The sequence below is a fragment of the Pongo pygmaeus genome, chromosome 6, assembly GCF_028885625.2.
Source record: "Pongo pygmaeus isolate AG05252 chromosome 6, NHGRI_mPonPyg2-v2.0_pri, whole genome shotgun sequence".
Classification (NCBI taxonomy): Eukaryota; Metazoa; Chordata; class Mammalia; order Primates; family Hominidae; genus Pongo; species Pongo pygmaeus.
The window spans coordinates 41605856-41621778 of record NC_072379.2 but is presented as its reverse complement, the minus strand read 5'-3'; the positions used below and the strand labels follow the sequence as shown (position 1 = coordinate 41621778).

Genomic DNA, 15923 nt, shown 5'->3' with positions numbered 1-15923 from the left:
GGCTGTGTTCCAGTAAAACATTAAGGACACCGAAATCTGAACTTTGCAAACTTTTCATCTGTCACGTAATCATACTATTTTAGGTATTTCCCCCACCACTAACCACTTAAAAATGTCAAGACCACTCTTAGCTCAGAGATTTGGCTGGTGGGAGGGGTTCGCCCGCCCTTGCTTTAGCCGCTGCTGGTTGCTGGGACCCTGGGCGTCCTTCCTTGGTAGTTTGCACAAATTTGCCATGCATTGCCTCATTTGATTCTCATGACACATGTAGAAGTTACTGTTATTTTCATTTTACATATATTAAAACTGAGGCCGAGATGACATCACTGCAAAGGAAGTTCCCTCCTGGGTCAACAGACCTCTGGGCCCTTCTAGCACTGAATTCAGTGGGTCCTACTCAAACCCCAGGGAAAAGCCGGTCAGTCAGAGTCACGGCCTGGTCCTCAGAAGGCAGGACAAATGGTAGCTCTATCTGCAGCTTCCCCAGGGCATGCTCCTTACGGGGTATGACTGGTAGAACAGGTAGATGAACAAAGGCAGAGGCTCCTAATGGAAGGACAGCAAGGAGGGGCCACCATCAACTCAAGCCTGGCAGGGGCTGAGGAAACCATCCTGGCCCTGGTGAGTTTCACTCTCATTATCTCATCTGGATCAGTTTCACAATGCCTCCCTCCACCAGGGCTCCTACTGCTGCACCTGCAGTTCCCTTGCCCTCAACCTCCTCGATGCAACCTTCAAATCCCAGGCTTGCTCTGTTGGTGCTGACCTTGCAGCAAATCCCCAGCCCCAGAAAAATGTCCCCTTTCAGGGGAGTTGCTTTTTCGGCTCTACACAACTGTACCATAAATTAGTATTTCTATTTAAAATTTTTTTTTACCTCATCTGAGGTGATACCATTGGGCTAATTGTAGGGGAATGGCTCTACCAAGGGGTGTACTCTCATAGGCCACAGGCCACACAGCTCAACTGAGCCTCCTGGAACTGAGAGTGGAGGCCTAGGAGGCGCTGCCATAAGGCGAGCTCCATTCCCTGCTCCATCCTTCTGGGAGGCTATCAGGAGTTGCTGTCTCCTGGGATTTTTTTCTAAGCAGGGATGTGAGACTTCCGGTTCATACCCCACTCCCCCCATGGTATAGCTGCAGACTAGGCAATCTGCTCAGCTGCAGTCTAGAATTGGCTCCTCAGCAAGGTGAGATGCTGTGCCTCCTGTTGCAGGCCCTTTTGGGTGCTTTTCCATTCACTGTCAGTAGTAAATTGAATGTAAGTCACTGGAGGCCGGGCGCAGTGGCTCACACTTATGATCCCAGCACTTTGGGAGACCGAGACAGGTGGATCACCTGAGGTCAGAAGTTCGAGACCAGCCGGACCAACATGGTAAAACCCCATCTCTACTAAAAATACAAAAATTAAGGCATGGTGGCATGTGCCTGTAATCCCAGCTACTTGAGAGGCTGGGACAGGAGAATCGCTTGAACTCGGGAGGCAGAGGTTATAGTGAGCTGAGATCATGCCACTGCACTCTAGCCTGGGTGACAGAGCAAGACTTCGTCTCAAAAAAAAAAAAAAAAAAAAATGCTGGGCCTGGTGGCTAACGCCTGTAATCCTAGCACTTTGGGAGGCTGAGGTGGGTGTATCACGAGGTCAGGAGTTCCAAGACCAGCCTGGCCAAGATGGTGAAACCCCGCCTCTACTAAAAATACAAAATTAGCTGGGCATGGTGGTGGGCGCCTGTAATCCTAGCTACTTGGGAGGCTGAGGCAAGAAAATCACTTCATCCGGGAGGCAGACGTTGCAGTAAGCTGAGATCATGCCACTGCACTCCAGCCTGGACGACAGAGACTGCGTCTCAATAAAAAAAAAAAAAAAGTCACTGGTACTTTAATGGCTCTATTTGTCAGGCCTTGGCCTGGCCTGCTGCAACATTCCTTGACAACATCCCCAACACCAACCTGGGGCATATCACACAAATTAAGGGTATTACTTCTGTAACTTGTTTGAATGCTTAGGTGAATACCTAAGACTATCTGAAGAGACAGAATGTCTTATCGAGCCAACCATCAAATGTTCCTGGAAACCACTGAGGATCTGAAGGTAAAGCTCCTGATGACAGTGCTTTTGTGCACCATCACCTCATTGTAGAACTCAGCCAGTTGGCCTTGGCTTGTGAACTCTCACCACAGCTTGCCACTGTAAGTTGAAACCGGTGGCACGTGCACATAAGATGATCAGAGTTCCAAGTGGCTATCTACAAGCATGAGCATTGAGAATGGTGAAATACTTGGGGATCCCTTGGACTTAGCTGACAACTCCTTCAAGAAGACGCAGGGTCTTCCTATCTTTCCATCTGGCATACGTAAAGAAGAGGCAAGACTAAATTACATATTTAAATCCATATTTATTAAATATCCCTTGTTTTTCATTCAGGAGATACCAGAAGGGCCCAGGTCCTGGTGCACAGCAAAGCCTCTCATTCTGGAAGCAGAGAACCTGGCACCCAAACCTAGGGCCAGAGGTCTGTCTGTCAGACCCACAGCCAAGGCCCAGAACTGGAAATTCCTGACTCCTTCCAGAAGGGCAACAAGCGAGGTTTCAAACTTGCTCAATTAAGGTGCCAAGACTTGCGTTTAAATTCAGCTCCACTCCTCACTAAGTGTATTAACACAGGCAGGCCTCATCTGTAAAAATGAGATGAGAAACACTTCAGAGACCTGTTGTAAAAATTAAGTGACATAATTGACACAACTAGGGATTATTACAAACCCCTGTTGCCATCAGTGGCAACAACAGAACTGAATCCTACTTACCAACTCCTGAACCCACTCCCGCCATGAGCTGAGAGGCCTGTGACCAACCTCAGTGGCAGCCCATGCCCTTTCCAGGGGCTGAAACACTGGCCACTGACCTAAGGTAACTCTGGAGAAAAGACTATACATGTTGAAACTAAATCAGAAAAGCAGTAAAATACCACCCCCAAGAATCAGCGTTCATGAGTCCAAACACTAGACAACTGTTTGTCCCAAAATAGTACTGTCAGCTTGAAGACAATGAACCTTTCTGGGATTCAATCACCTGACTTACAATACGGGAAGGTCAAAATAAGGCGACGGTTTTTGAACTTTTCCTTAGCCAGGTGACTCTAAATAAAACAGGAGTGAAGTGACTTGCCAGGTCAGACCTTCCTGCACACTTACCCCTGCACAGGTTCCAAGGAACAGCCTGGCAGCCACTGAAGGTATCTTCTCTCAGGTCAGGTCCCCTCTAGCTCTGGCATCTCGGGATTGCTGCTGTAGAAACACTGAGGGATGGCAGGCACTCTTGTGCCCTGTGCTGGGTCAGGGACACAGAGTGAGGCCACTGGTGAGAGGTGGCTGTCAGGAACTGGCAGCTAACAAGGTCGCCTCCCAGTTTCATGGACACTGGTAGAAAATACAAAATTCCTCGATTAGGGACAAGGGACCACTGATTATTCAAAGCAATAGCAATAGCCAGAGTATCAGCATTTTCAACCACACTCCCAAGCTTGCCCCAGTTCCCATAGGGGAGTCAGAGGCACCTGCATGGGCCACTGGACTACTACAGGAAAGGAGCGCAGGACTCTACCCTTTCACAGCGCACAGCAAGAATGCCTGCCCTCTGCTCTGGAAGAAGGTACTACCTCTTACCTTCCAAGGTGGTGGAACATCCTTGAAAAGATAGTAAGTGAAAAGGGGTAGCCAGTGCTTTACTCACAAGACTGCTTGAACATGAGACTCAAGGAGGGACCTCAGCAGGCCTGGGGTGTTCAGCAACTGTTCCTGGCCTGAAAAGACAGAATCAGCTGGAAGCCTCTACCTTTAAGAGAGGTGACCCCACCACCCAGAGGAACACAGGAGCTGTGCCGCTCGTGCTATGCTCAAGCCAGCAACACTCTTCCCATCCCAGCCAGTCCTTTAACACACCTAACACCAAGACAAGAACTTGAAGGCATCCATCTCCTTCCCATTCAAACTTCCCACCAGCTTCTATATTCCACTCAGGCTGCAGGGTTAGAGAGGCCTGGCATCAAACCCTGATCTGCTGGTTTGTGGCTGGGCAACCCTGGACACATAATTCTGACCTTGGGCCCCTCATCTGTACTGAACTTAAAAACGACCTCATGGTGATACCTCAAAGATTTAAAACAAGAATTAAGAGGTCTGGCGCAAAATAGGTGTTCAACAACATTAGCACCTTCCTCTTCCATGAGTTTTTCCTTTAAGATGAGCACACATTGACCTCACCCTCCACTAGCTCCTGGGGCACTCAGCTCCTCTGCAGAACTGAGACTTTGGTTCTCTTTGCTTTGCCTTGTAAATATCCTGTTCCATGAGTCTCTCAGGGCAGGACTCTTCCCTGTTATTCCTCTTTACTGTTTCAACTCCTACGCTTACCACCTCTCTTGGCTTCATCCTCAACTTTTATAAGGCTTTTGCTTTAAGTGCATAATAAAATAAAATTTGTACTGAGCCTGGAGCATAGCAAACACTCAGGATTCCCTTCACCTTTCACACCAGCATTGGCCAGAACAACTTCCACAGCGACAGAAATGCCCTCTCATCTGTGCGGTCCAATACGGTAGCCACTGGCCACCTGTGGCTACTGACCACCTGATATGTGGATAGTGTGAAAATGAAATAGAACTCCAAATTTAATTTTATCATGCATGCCAAGTGGCTGCCACATTAAATGGCACAGATCTATACAAGGCCCAGCATGCTAGATCCAGGAGGGAGGAAGTCATTGTCTGAAATTTCTATAACCTTGCTCTGGATGGAGCAGGGCAAGGCCTCAAACCGTTTCAAAACTGTTCTAGCAAGCACTAAAGGAATGCATAGGGTCACCGCAGACCCAAGCACGCTGGAGGCTTGCTACCCTCATTCACCCAAATCCCCCACACTCAAGGAATCTGGCAGTCCACTCTCACTAAGCACCAGTCCCTGCTGGAGGCTGTGGGAAGAGACCAGAGTTCAATTAGGCACCTGAGCTTGGTTCCAGGAGCCCAGAGCTACTGATGACTCTCAGGGGAAGATCCTGTCTGGCTGAGGAAGAAGGGAAGGTGTCTTGGAGGAGATAACCTTATTAAATTATTAAATAGATCAGACAACACGAACTAAACTTCCACATTATTCTATGACACTACAATTCTAGCATGGCTTTTCACTGTGACCAGAAACATCCTTATCATCGTGTAGTTAATATAAATATTGCCTTTTCCCCTTCATTTTTTTCTCATGTATCTTACGGCTCAGAAATCATTTCTGAAGGAGTAAGTAGGCCAGGCACATGAAGTAGATTTCATTTTCCCCATGAAATAATGGTTCAGAGAAAACGCAGGCCTAGTTCCAGGAAGGCAGAGTTGGGGTCTCTGCAACGTGATTTACCGGGGCATCTTGCAAAAGAGTTGCTGTGACAGTAAGCTCTTCCACTTTGAGACCGTCACCTCAGCCACGGCTCCCACCTAGAAGGGAACAAATGCAGTTAGCTCCAAACGCAGTTAGCTCCAGCTTGTGCCTCTGAACCATTATCCAGCTCTAGCTCCTTGCAACGCCTGGCCCACTCTACAGCCTCTCTTGCGGTAGGTCTACACGCTACTCTATGCCTTCCGGTGAGGTCCCTCCTGACCACATGTCCCATCCCACCTACTGGGGTCCACCCAGGTCATGCAGAAGCCCCACTTCTCTGCTGAAAGAGAAGCACGAGGTTACTCATCACGTAACCCCCGAGTCTCCTCCGGGTAAAATGTTCCGAACGCGCTCAACCGCCTCTTGCGAGGAAGTAGCACGTGTAGTGAAGGCTTGGGCTCCAAGAACCACTGGTGCCCCCACTCACTGCGGCCCAGCCTCCCACGCCGCCCGCCAATGAACCCGATCCCCCAGGACCCCTACCTGGGCTCAGGAATGGTCAGGCAACACGTGGGGCCCAGGATGGCGGTGGATGACTAGGCTGCCGAAGACCGCGCCGCTGCGAGTACCGCGTACGGAATACAGAGTACAAAGTCTGCCAGCCAAGACTGACGCCGCGCGCTGCGCCGCGCACCTCGACGTCACCGCGTAGTCCCGCCCCGAAGCCGTGCGTGGCCGGGGCCACAGCTTTTGGGGTAGATGACGTCACGCGGCCGCTGGCGCTCACTTGGTAGGGTATGTTGGGGCGTAGAGTTTAGGGTCCTGAGGCTGCGTCTGCGTGTCAACTCAGTGGAGTCTCTCGACCGCCCTTTGTTACCCTCCTTTAGTGACCAGAAGGCTGGAGTTACGTAATCTGCCCCTACAGCTAAAAGGACGGAGGCCTGACTGCGTGGCCTGGAGGGGCGCGCTGAACCCCTAATGGGTGGTGCCTTCCTGGTGCGGCCTCACAGGCGGGGCCGGGCGGAATCCAAGCACGATGTGGACACGGAGCCTTGGGAATGAACAGGAGCCTGCCTGTGGGAGCATGTGGGAAAGGTGATGCAGGTGGAAGGGCAAATACAAATTATACATAGGGTTTAATTTTCCCTGCGGAAAATAAGGGACAAGAAACCATCCCCCTCCCTTTTTCTTTCAAAATTTCAGCCTCTCTCCTTTCCAAATGTACTCAAGTCTTTTTCTTCTATGGCCAGGCTCAACTCAGGAATGTTTCTTGGGAGCCATCTCCTTGAAGTGTAATTGTTGGCTGGGTGCGGTGGCTCACGCCTGCAATCCCAGCACTTTGGGAGGCTAAGGCGGGCGGATCACAAGATCAAGAGATCGAGACCATCCTGGCCAACATGGTGAAACTCTGTCCCTACTAAAAATACAAAAATTAGCTGGGCCTGGTGGTGCACACCTGTAATCCCAGCTACTCGGGAGGCTGAGGCAGGAGAATCGCTTGAACCCGGGAGGTGGAGGTTGCAGTGAGCCGACATAGCGCCACTGCACTCCAGCCTGGAGACAGAGCGAGACTCCGTCTCAAAAACAAAGAAAGAAAGAAATGCAATTGTTAAGGGACGAAAGGGCCAAGAGTCCAGCTTCTTAGGAGGACAAAGACTTAACTTGGCACCTGACTCCAAAATGCAAAACCTACATAATGTGATGGGCTATCTCTACTTAGCTGTGTAGAAAAAGTGAGTTTCTGTCTTTGTGTTGCCTTTAGCAGGTTGCATGTGATGTACGGCATCAGAATCTGGTTTAATACTTATTCAATAATGGTTTTCTGTCTCTTCTACCTTTGTGGACAGGTTTCATGGGTTGGGAGAAAACTACCCTCCACCCCCCACCCACCCCCAGGCAGAGGAAAGCACATTGAAAGGTCCTGAAATTGGGAAGGACATGGTTTGCTGGTGATACAGCTAAGTATTACAAGTTTGTAGTGTTCTGGAAGGGTCTCAGTGAGGAGCGAGAGATAAGGACTATGTGTTCAAGGGTGTTGAATGATCAGGCTAGAAAAGTGAGAACGTGGTTCTATAAGTAAAAGCAGAGCAGTGCTTGAAACTCGTATTTTATGTATTGCACCTAGTAAATACATTCAATCACTTTACAGTATACAAGTCCCATACTTCACTAAATGTCAAAACCCTAACAGACAGATAAGGCAGAACTGTTACTTCCAGATTACTAACATGGAAACTAAGGCCCACCCAAACAAGTTAAGTGGTTTGTTCAAGACCTCCTACAACAGGCCAGGCGCGGTGGCTCATGCCTGTAATCCCAGCACTTTGGGAGGCTGAGGCGGGCGGATCACCTGAGGTTGGGAGTTTGGGACTAGCCTGACCGACATGGAGAAACCTGGTCTCTACTGAAAATACAAAATGAACCAGGCGTGGTGGTGCATGCCTGTAATCCCAGCTACTTGGGAGGCTGAGGCAGGAGAATCGCTTGAACCCAGGAGGTGGAGGTTGTGGTGAGCCGAGATCGCACCATTGCACTTCAGCCTGGGCAACAAGAGTGAAACTCCATCTCAAAAAAAAAAAAAAAAAAAAAAAAGACCTTCTACAACAGCCAGGGCCTGGTGCAGGTTGTCCTAGCACAGGGTTCACTGGTCTGTCCATTCTGCCACTGCTATGAGATTGTAATGGCCCAACAGGTTCACCTTGCCTGCTGCCTAGGCAGAACCAATTTATCAAGACAGGGGAATTGCAATAGAGAAAGAATAATTCATGCAGAGCCAGCTGTGTGGGAAGCTGGGACTTTTTTTATTACTCAAATCAGTCTCCCCAAGCATTTGGAGGTCACAGTTTTTAAGGATAATTTGGAGGGTGGGTGGCAGCCAGTGAGTCAGGAGTGCTGATTGATCGGGTCAGAGATGAAATCATAGGGAATCGAAGCTGTCTTGTGCTTCAGTCAGTTCCTGGGCAGGGGCCACAAGATCTGATGAGCCAGTTTATCGATCTGGGTGGTGCCAGCTGATCCCTCCAGTGCGAGGTCTGCAAAATATCCCAAGCACTGATCTTAGACTTTAGTAATGTTATTCCCAGGAGCAGTTTGGGGAGGGTCAGAATCCTGTAGCCTCCAGCTGCGTGACTCCTAAACCGTAATTTCTAATCTTTTGGCTAATTTGTTACTCCTACAAAGGCAGTCTGGTCCCCAGGCAAGATGGGGGTTTGTTTTGGGAAAGGGCTATTATTGTCTTTCTTTTAAACTATAAACTAAGTTCCTCCCAAAGTTAGTTCAGCCTACACTCAGGAATGAACAAGGACAGCTTGGAAGTTAGAAGCAAGATGGAGTTGGTTCGGTCAGATCTCTGTCACTGTCTCAGTTATAATTTTGCAGTGGTGGTTTCAAGATGATGAAAGAGTACTGGGAAAGTAAATAGTTACGAAGGGCCAGAGAATGTGTGTTACCGAAGAAAGTGGGCTCTCCAAAGAGACTGAAAGAGAAGAGCTTTTTAACACAGTGATAACCCCAAAAAATTCACTAGAGAAGGGGGGGATGCGGCCAGGCACGGTGGCTCACACTTGTGTTCCCAGCACTTTGGGAGGCTGAGGTGAGCAGATCACCTGAGGTCAGGAGTTCAAGACCAGCGTGGCCAACATGGTGAAACCCCGTCTCTACTAAAAATACAAAAATTAGCCGGGTGTGGTAGTGCATGACTGTGGTCCCAGCTACTCAGGAGGCGGAGGCAGGGGAATCACTTGAACTCAGGAGGCGGAGGTTGCAGTGAGCTGAGATGGCGCCACTGTACTCCAGCCTGGGTGACAGAGCGAGACTCCGGCTCAAAAACAAACAACAAAGAGCTAGGCGTGGTGGCTCACCTGTAATCCCAATGCTTTGGAAGGTAGGTCAGGAGTTCAAGAGCAGGCTGGCCAACATGGTGAAACGCCATCTCTACTAAAAATACAAAAAATTAACCGGGCGTGGTAGCACACGCCTGTGATCCCAGCTACTTGGGAGGCTGAGGCAGGAGAATTGCTTGAACCCGGGAGGCAGAGGTTGCAGTGAGCCGAGTTTGTGCCATTGCACTCCAGCCTGGGCAATAGAGTGAGACTCTGTCTCAGAAAAAAAAGAGAAGGGGAGATGCTTACTTATTATCAAAGTACTTAGAGGCCGGACATCGTGGCCTGTAATCCCAGCACTTCAGGAGGCTCAGACAGGAGGATCGCTTTAGCCCAGGAGTTCAAGACCAGCTTAAGCAACATCACAAAACCCGTCTCTACAAAAAGTTTAAAAAATTAGCCAGTCGTGGTGGCGTCCGCTGATAGTCCCAGCTACTCAGGAGGCTGAGGTGGTGGGAAGATCACTTGAGCCCCAGAGGTTGAGGCTGCAATGAGCTGTGATCGTGCCAATGCATTCCAGCTTGGGTGACACACCAAGACCCCATCTCAAAAACAAAAACAAAAATAAAACAAAAAAACAAAATTAATCAGAAAGGAAGCCAAAACATAAAAATCACATTATCAGTTTAATTGTGATTATGCTGGGAAACTACATGAGACTGGCACAAAGAGAGAAACATGACAGCAGTATTTTAACTGCTTATCAGAATACTAAAAATAACTTTCTTCAAACCCACATCTCAAATGAGTAATTCCGTTGTTCTTCTAGGCCAAGTAGTGATGCACGATATTTTTCTTCTTAGTTCAGCTAAAATCTGGGCTCTTGTCTCCCGATCAGGAAAAATTAGGCACGTGGACACATTGAAGGGTCAGAATGTATTAAGTGAAAAGAAAGCCCTTAGCAAAGAGGTGGTCCTGCCAACAGGCTCCCACTCCACAGATTGAATACCAGGCCACCACACTGGAGCTGAAGAGGCCCGGCTCCTCCCCTGCATAAAGCATGAATTCCTGGTGGCCCCACCCCATTCCCCCAGTGCACATGGGGGTCCCTAATCTGAGCCACTCCACACTGATTTATTTCCCTTACTGCACATGTGTTAAGGGATGGAATTTTTCATTGTAGGCATGTTTAGGCAAGCCCCCTGTGCATAATGACCTGGATGGCATTTGGCTGTCTCCTGCCTCTATCAGTAGCATATTTAGGGGAGGAAAGATGAATTTTCTTGCTACCCTTCTAAATTCTCAGCTAGAGTCCTTGTAACAAAAGATAGATTTTTTTTTTTTTTGAGACAGGGTCTCACTGTGTCTCCCAGGCTAGAGCACAGTGGTGCTATCATGGCTCACTGCAACCTCCACACCCCCAGGCTCAAGTGATCCTCCTACCTCAGCCTCCCAAGTAGCTGGGACTACAGGAGCTTGCCACCACACCTGGCTATTTATTTATTTATTTTTGAGACAGAGTCTTGCTCTGTTGCCCAGGCTGGAGTGCAGTGGCATGATCTCGGCTCACTGCAACCTCTGCCTCCCGGGTTCAAGCAATTCTCCTGTCTCAGCCACCCGAGTAGCTGGGATTACAGGCGCTCGCCACCATGCCTGGCTAATTTTTGTATTTTTAGTAGAGGCGGGGTTTCACCATCTTGGCCAGGCTGATCTTGAACTCCTGACCTTGTGATCCACCTGCCTCAGCTTCCCAAAGTGTTGGGATTACAAGTGTGAGCCACTGCGCCTGGCCCTAATTTTTTAATTTTTAATTTTGTAGAGACAGGGTCCTGTCATGTTGCCCAGGCTGATCTCCAGCTCCTGGGTTCAAGCAATCCTCTTGCCTTGGCCTCCCAAAATGTTGGGATTATAGGCAGGAGCCACCATGCCCAGCCCAAAAGATTAACAAGAGAAAAACAAATGGAGCTATATTAACATGTATACTTTGCATATACATGTGAGATGCCCAAGAAAATGAGTAATTCTCAAAGGAGTGGCTTAGAATTCAGGTTTAAGTACCATCTTCAGCTAAAAACAAAGAAGGGAGTGAGGAAGGCCAGTTTTGGGAAAAAGACCCAGAGAAGCACAGAAAACAAGTTGCTGCCTTCTCCATTGATAAGGGTCTCTGGTGATTTAGAGTCATCTTTCTCTTCCTGGTACAGAGAGGGAGACACCCTTACAAAGAGCGATTTCTTTTAAGACTGTAAATTTCTCTTTCAAAGGGGTAGCTTATGCTGTTTTCATAGCTTCTGTTTCTCAAAATTATCAGCTCAAAATAATCCTTATGCCAAGGAGGCATATTTTGGGGTGGCATATTCTGGTCTCCTACAGATGTATGCCTGAAAAGAAAATTAGCAATTTGGCTCTGGAAAAATAAACAGTGTTAGCTAATGAGATGTCAAAATGGAACTTGCAAGGTTGCTTCCATTGGGGGCCACACAGTGTGGCTGTATTTCTGAGGGGTCATTCTGATCCAGAGTTGATTTGGTCCTTCATGATTTATAGGCCTGGAAACTGGATATTAAAATTCACTGATAGTTCACTCTAATCAACTCTAAAGTGTCTTTCCTTCACTAATGAAGCCTACATGGTTTTATCACGTGCACAACAGTCAAAGTGTTGCGTGTCATACGTCAAAGAATAACTCAGAGAAGGCCAGGCGCGGTGGTTCATGCCGGTAATCCCAACACTTTGGGATGCCAAGGCGGGTAGATCATGAATGAGGTCAGGAGTTTGAGACCAGCCAGGCCAATATGATGAAACCCTGTCTCTACTAAAAATACAAAAATTAGCGGGGCATGGTGGCACACGCCTGTAGTCCCAGCTATTCGGGAGGCTGAGGCAGAAGAATCGCTTGAACCCAGGAGGCAGAGGTTGCAGTGAACCAAGATTGTGCTACTGCGCTCTAGCCTGGGCCACAGAGTGAGACTCTGTCTCAAAACAAACAAACAAACAAAAAAATCAGAGACATCTAGTTAGTTATTTGCAAGCCAGTTAGTTCTCATATGAGGGAGACAATTGATAGACTCAAGGACAGATGGCTGAGAGGCACAATAAGAAAACAACTGCAGTCAGTTTCGAGAACAGTGAAAAGATTCACTTAAAAAAATTGGCTGGTTGGCTGGCTGCAGTGGCTCGCACCTGTGATCCCGACACTCTGGGAGGCCGAGGCTGCTGGATCACCTGAGGTCAGGAGTTTGAGACCAACCTGGCCAACATGGTGAAACCCTGTCTCTACTAAAAATACAAAAATTGGCTGGGTGTGGTGGCGCATGCCTGTAATCCTAGCTACTCGGGAGGCTGAGGCAGGAGTCGCTTGAACCCAGGAGGTGGAGGTTGCGGTGAGCCAAGATCACACCACTGCACTCCAGCCTGGGCAATAGAGCAAGACTCTGTCTCAAAAAAGAAAAAAAAATTGGCTGGAAGGCTGGGCACAGTGGCTCATGCCTGTAATCCCAGCACTTTGGGAGGCCAAGACAGATGGATTGCTTGAGTCCATGCGTTCAAGACCAGCCTGGGCAACATGGCGAAACCCTGTCTCTACAAAGAATACAAAAGTTAGCCAGTGTGGTAGCATGCATCTGTAGTCCCAGCTACTTGGGAGGCTGAGGTGGGAGGATAGCTGGAGCCTGGGAGGTTGAGGGTGCAGTGAGTCGAGATGGTTCCACTGCATTCTAGCCTGGGTGACAAGAGTGAGACCCTGTCTCAAAAAAAAAAAAAAAAAAAAATTGGCTGAAATCTAGCAAAAATGCAAATCTGGGAACACTGTCTTTGAATAGGCCAATTAAGTATAAATTTTCAGTGTTTAGGGGTTTTCTGAAAACCAGGGAAACATTACCTGAACAGGGCCTAGCTGGGAAGCATCTATGAGAAACTATGTTCAGGTAATGTTGCCAGTGCCCCTCCACCTCAGTCTGGCTCAGTGTACATAATTTCCCTTATTAGAGTTTATTTCAGATAGAAGGAGGAATCCCACACAGTCCGTACCTTCAAAGGAGCTTATTCTAGTAGAGGAAATGTCCTAAACATGGTTAACTCTAGCATCATAGACATACAGATACAGTTATCTGGAAACTGGAGGAGGGAAAAATTGCATCCAGAAATTTAGTGGAAGATGTGATTATTGAGCTGGGTCACAAAGCTCAACAGCCAAATTCACCAGCAGTCTAAAAGACTTGGGTTTAAGCCAGGCGCGGTGGCTCACACCTGTAATCCCAGCAGTTTGGGAGGCCGAAGCAGGCAGATCACGAGGTCAAGAGATCGAGACCATCCTGGCCAACATGGTGAAACCCCATCTCTACTAAAATATCAAAATTAGCTGGGCAAAAAGATTTGGGTTTATTAACTTACCATGACCAGGGAGAGCACCCCAGAGAAAGAAAGGCTGCTTCTCATTACGAGGGAATAGGAAGCGGACTTTGTAAGGTTTGGGCTGGCCCTGAGTAATTCTGAAGAGGGGACAAGGGGAAGTGAGTATCATGGCTATAAAGTTGCTTTCATGAAGTGTGGGCAGTTTAGTAATTGGGTACCTCGGTCGCTTTTGTTCAAGATGTAGGAGCCACACAACAGGCTGGGGAGGTAATTGGTAAGAAAGCAGTAATCAGAAGTAGGTGGCTGTTAGGACACTTTATAGCCAAGGTGTGACCTGGAGAGAAAGAAAAGATTGTTTTATGTTATAATTGTCTCATTGGTGTCTGTTATGAGAGACTGAATATACAAGTAGACAATGGCTGGACCATTTGTACAACTAGAACTCTGACCTACAACCTGCAGAAACCTCCTCAGGAAACCAATTCGTTATCTACAGCAACCAGCCCAGGAAACAAGCCTGCTGTAAGTCATACCTGCAGGAAGCCAGGTGTTATCTCTAGTGACAATCCAGGAGTAACTTTTGTAACAGCCCCCAAAGCCTAGGACTTAATTAATAACTGGTACCCTATCTCTCACCAGATACAAAAATCAACTCAAAATGGATTAAAGACTTAAACATAAGACCTGAAACTACAAAACTACTAGAAGAAAACGTAGGGGAAATGCTTCAAGACATTGAACCAAGCCAAGATTTTATGGCTAAAATTTCAAAAGCATAGGCAACAAAACCAAAAATAGACAAATGGGACTATATTAAGTGAAACTAAAAAGCTTCTGCACAGCAATGGAAACAATCAACTGAGTGAAAAGACAACCTTTAGAATGGGAGAAAATATTTGCAAACTATTCATTCGGCAAGGGACTAATATCCAGAATATACAAGGAACTCAAACAGCTTGACAGCAAAAAACCACAAATAATCTCATTAAAAAGTGGGCGAAGAATCTGAGTAGACATTTCTCAAAAGAAGATGTACAAATAACAAATAGGTACATATAAAAAAATACTCAGTATCACGAATCATCAGGGAAATGCAAATCAAAACCACAATGAGATACCATTTCACCCCATTTAGAATGGCTATTATCAAAAAGGCAAAAAATAAGGGTGGTGGCACACCTGCAGTCCCAGCTACTTAGGAGGCTGAGGAGGGAGGATCCATTGAGCCCAGGAGTTCAAGGCTGCAGTGAGCTAAGATCATGCCACTGCACTCCAGCCTGGGTAACAGAGGGAAACCCTGTCTCTAAAAAAAAAAATAATAAATAAACAAAAGACAAAAAATAAGGCTGAGCGTGATGACTCAAGCCTATAATCCCAGCACTTTGGGAAGCTGAGGTGCGAGGATTGCTTGAGCCCAGGAATTTGAGACCAGCCTGGGCAACATAGAGACCACATCTCTACAAAAAGTAAAAAAATTAGCCAGGTGTGATAGCAGGCACCTGTGGTTCCAGCTACTGGGGAGGCTGAGGTGGGAGGATCTCTTGAGTCTATGAGATCAAGGCTGTAGTGAGCAGTGATCATACCACTGCACTCCAGCCTCGGTGACAGAGTGAGACCTCATGTTAAAAAAAATTAGTATATATGCACAATAGAATACTATTTGGCCATAGGAAAAAAAATGAAAATGTCATTTGCAGCAACATAAATAGAGCTAGAGGTCACTATATAAGCCTGTAATCCCAATACTTGGGAGGCTGAGGTGGGAGGATGGCTTGAACCTAGGAGTTGGAGGCCAGCCTGGGCAACATAGTGACCTCATACCTATAAATTTTTTTTTAAACAAAAAAACAAAGACAAGTATTGCATTTACTCACCCATATGTGGGAGCTAAACAAATACTAATCTCATTGAGATAGAGACTGGGATGATAGACACCAGAGGCTGGGAAGGGTGTGTGTTGGGGGAAAGTAGGGGGCTGAAGAGAGGTTGGTTAGTGTGTACAAACATACAGCTAAACAGAAGCAATAATTTCTAATGTGGGGTGTGTGTGTGTGTGTGTGTGTGTGTGTGTGACAGATCTTGCTTGTTGCCCAGGCTGGATTGCAGTGGTGCAATGACAGCTCACTGCAGCCTGGACCTCCTGGGCTCAAGGACCCCACTTCAGCCCCCTGAGTAGCTGGGACCACAGGTGCACACCACTATGCCCAGCTAATTTTTGTATTTTTTGTAGAAACAGGATCTCACTGTATTGCCCAGGCTGGTCTCCAATTCCTGGGTTCAAGTGATCTTCCCAGTTTAGCCTCTCCAAGTGCTGGGATTACGGGTTTGAGCCACCACACCCAGCCTAAATTCTAATGTTCCATAGCAGAGTAAGGTGACTATAGTTAACAAC

The 15923-nt window shown here is 47.5% G+C and overlaps 1 long non-coding RNA gene and 1 other non-coding gene across 4 annotated transcripts; both read right to left on the bottom strand.

The window, feature by feature from the left end:
• Positions 1 to 2375: 2375 nt before the first annotated feature.
• LOC129040323 (uncharacterized) lies at positions 2376 to 7922 on the bottom strand. Of its 3 annotated transcripts, XR_008503597.2 has the most exons (5): positions 5904 to 7922; positions 5400 to 5476; positions 3730 to 3799; positions 3192 to 3416; positions 2376 to 2675 (listed from the first exon to the last, which is right to left on the bottom strand). It is a non-coding gene; the product is annotated as an uncharacterized LOC129040323 (long non-coding RNA). The 3 variants fall into 3 exon arrangements; XR_008503595.2 differs by having other exon boundaries at positions 2376 to 3416; XR_008503596.2 differs by having other exon boundaries at positions 2376 to 3799.
• On the bottom strand, positions 4757 to 4889 carry LOC129041832 (small nucleolar RNA SNORA9). Its single transcript, XR_008503967.1, has one exon. It is a non-coding gene; the product is annotated as a small nucleolar RNA SNORA9 (small nucleolar RNA).
• Positions 7923 to 15923: the final 8001 nt, after the last annotated feature.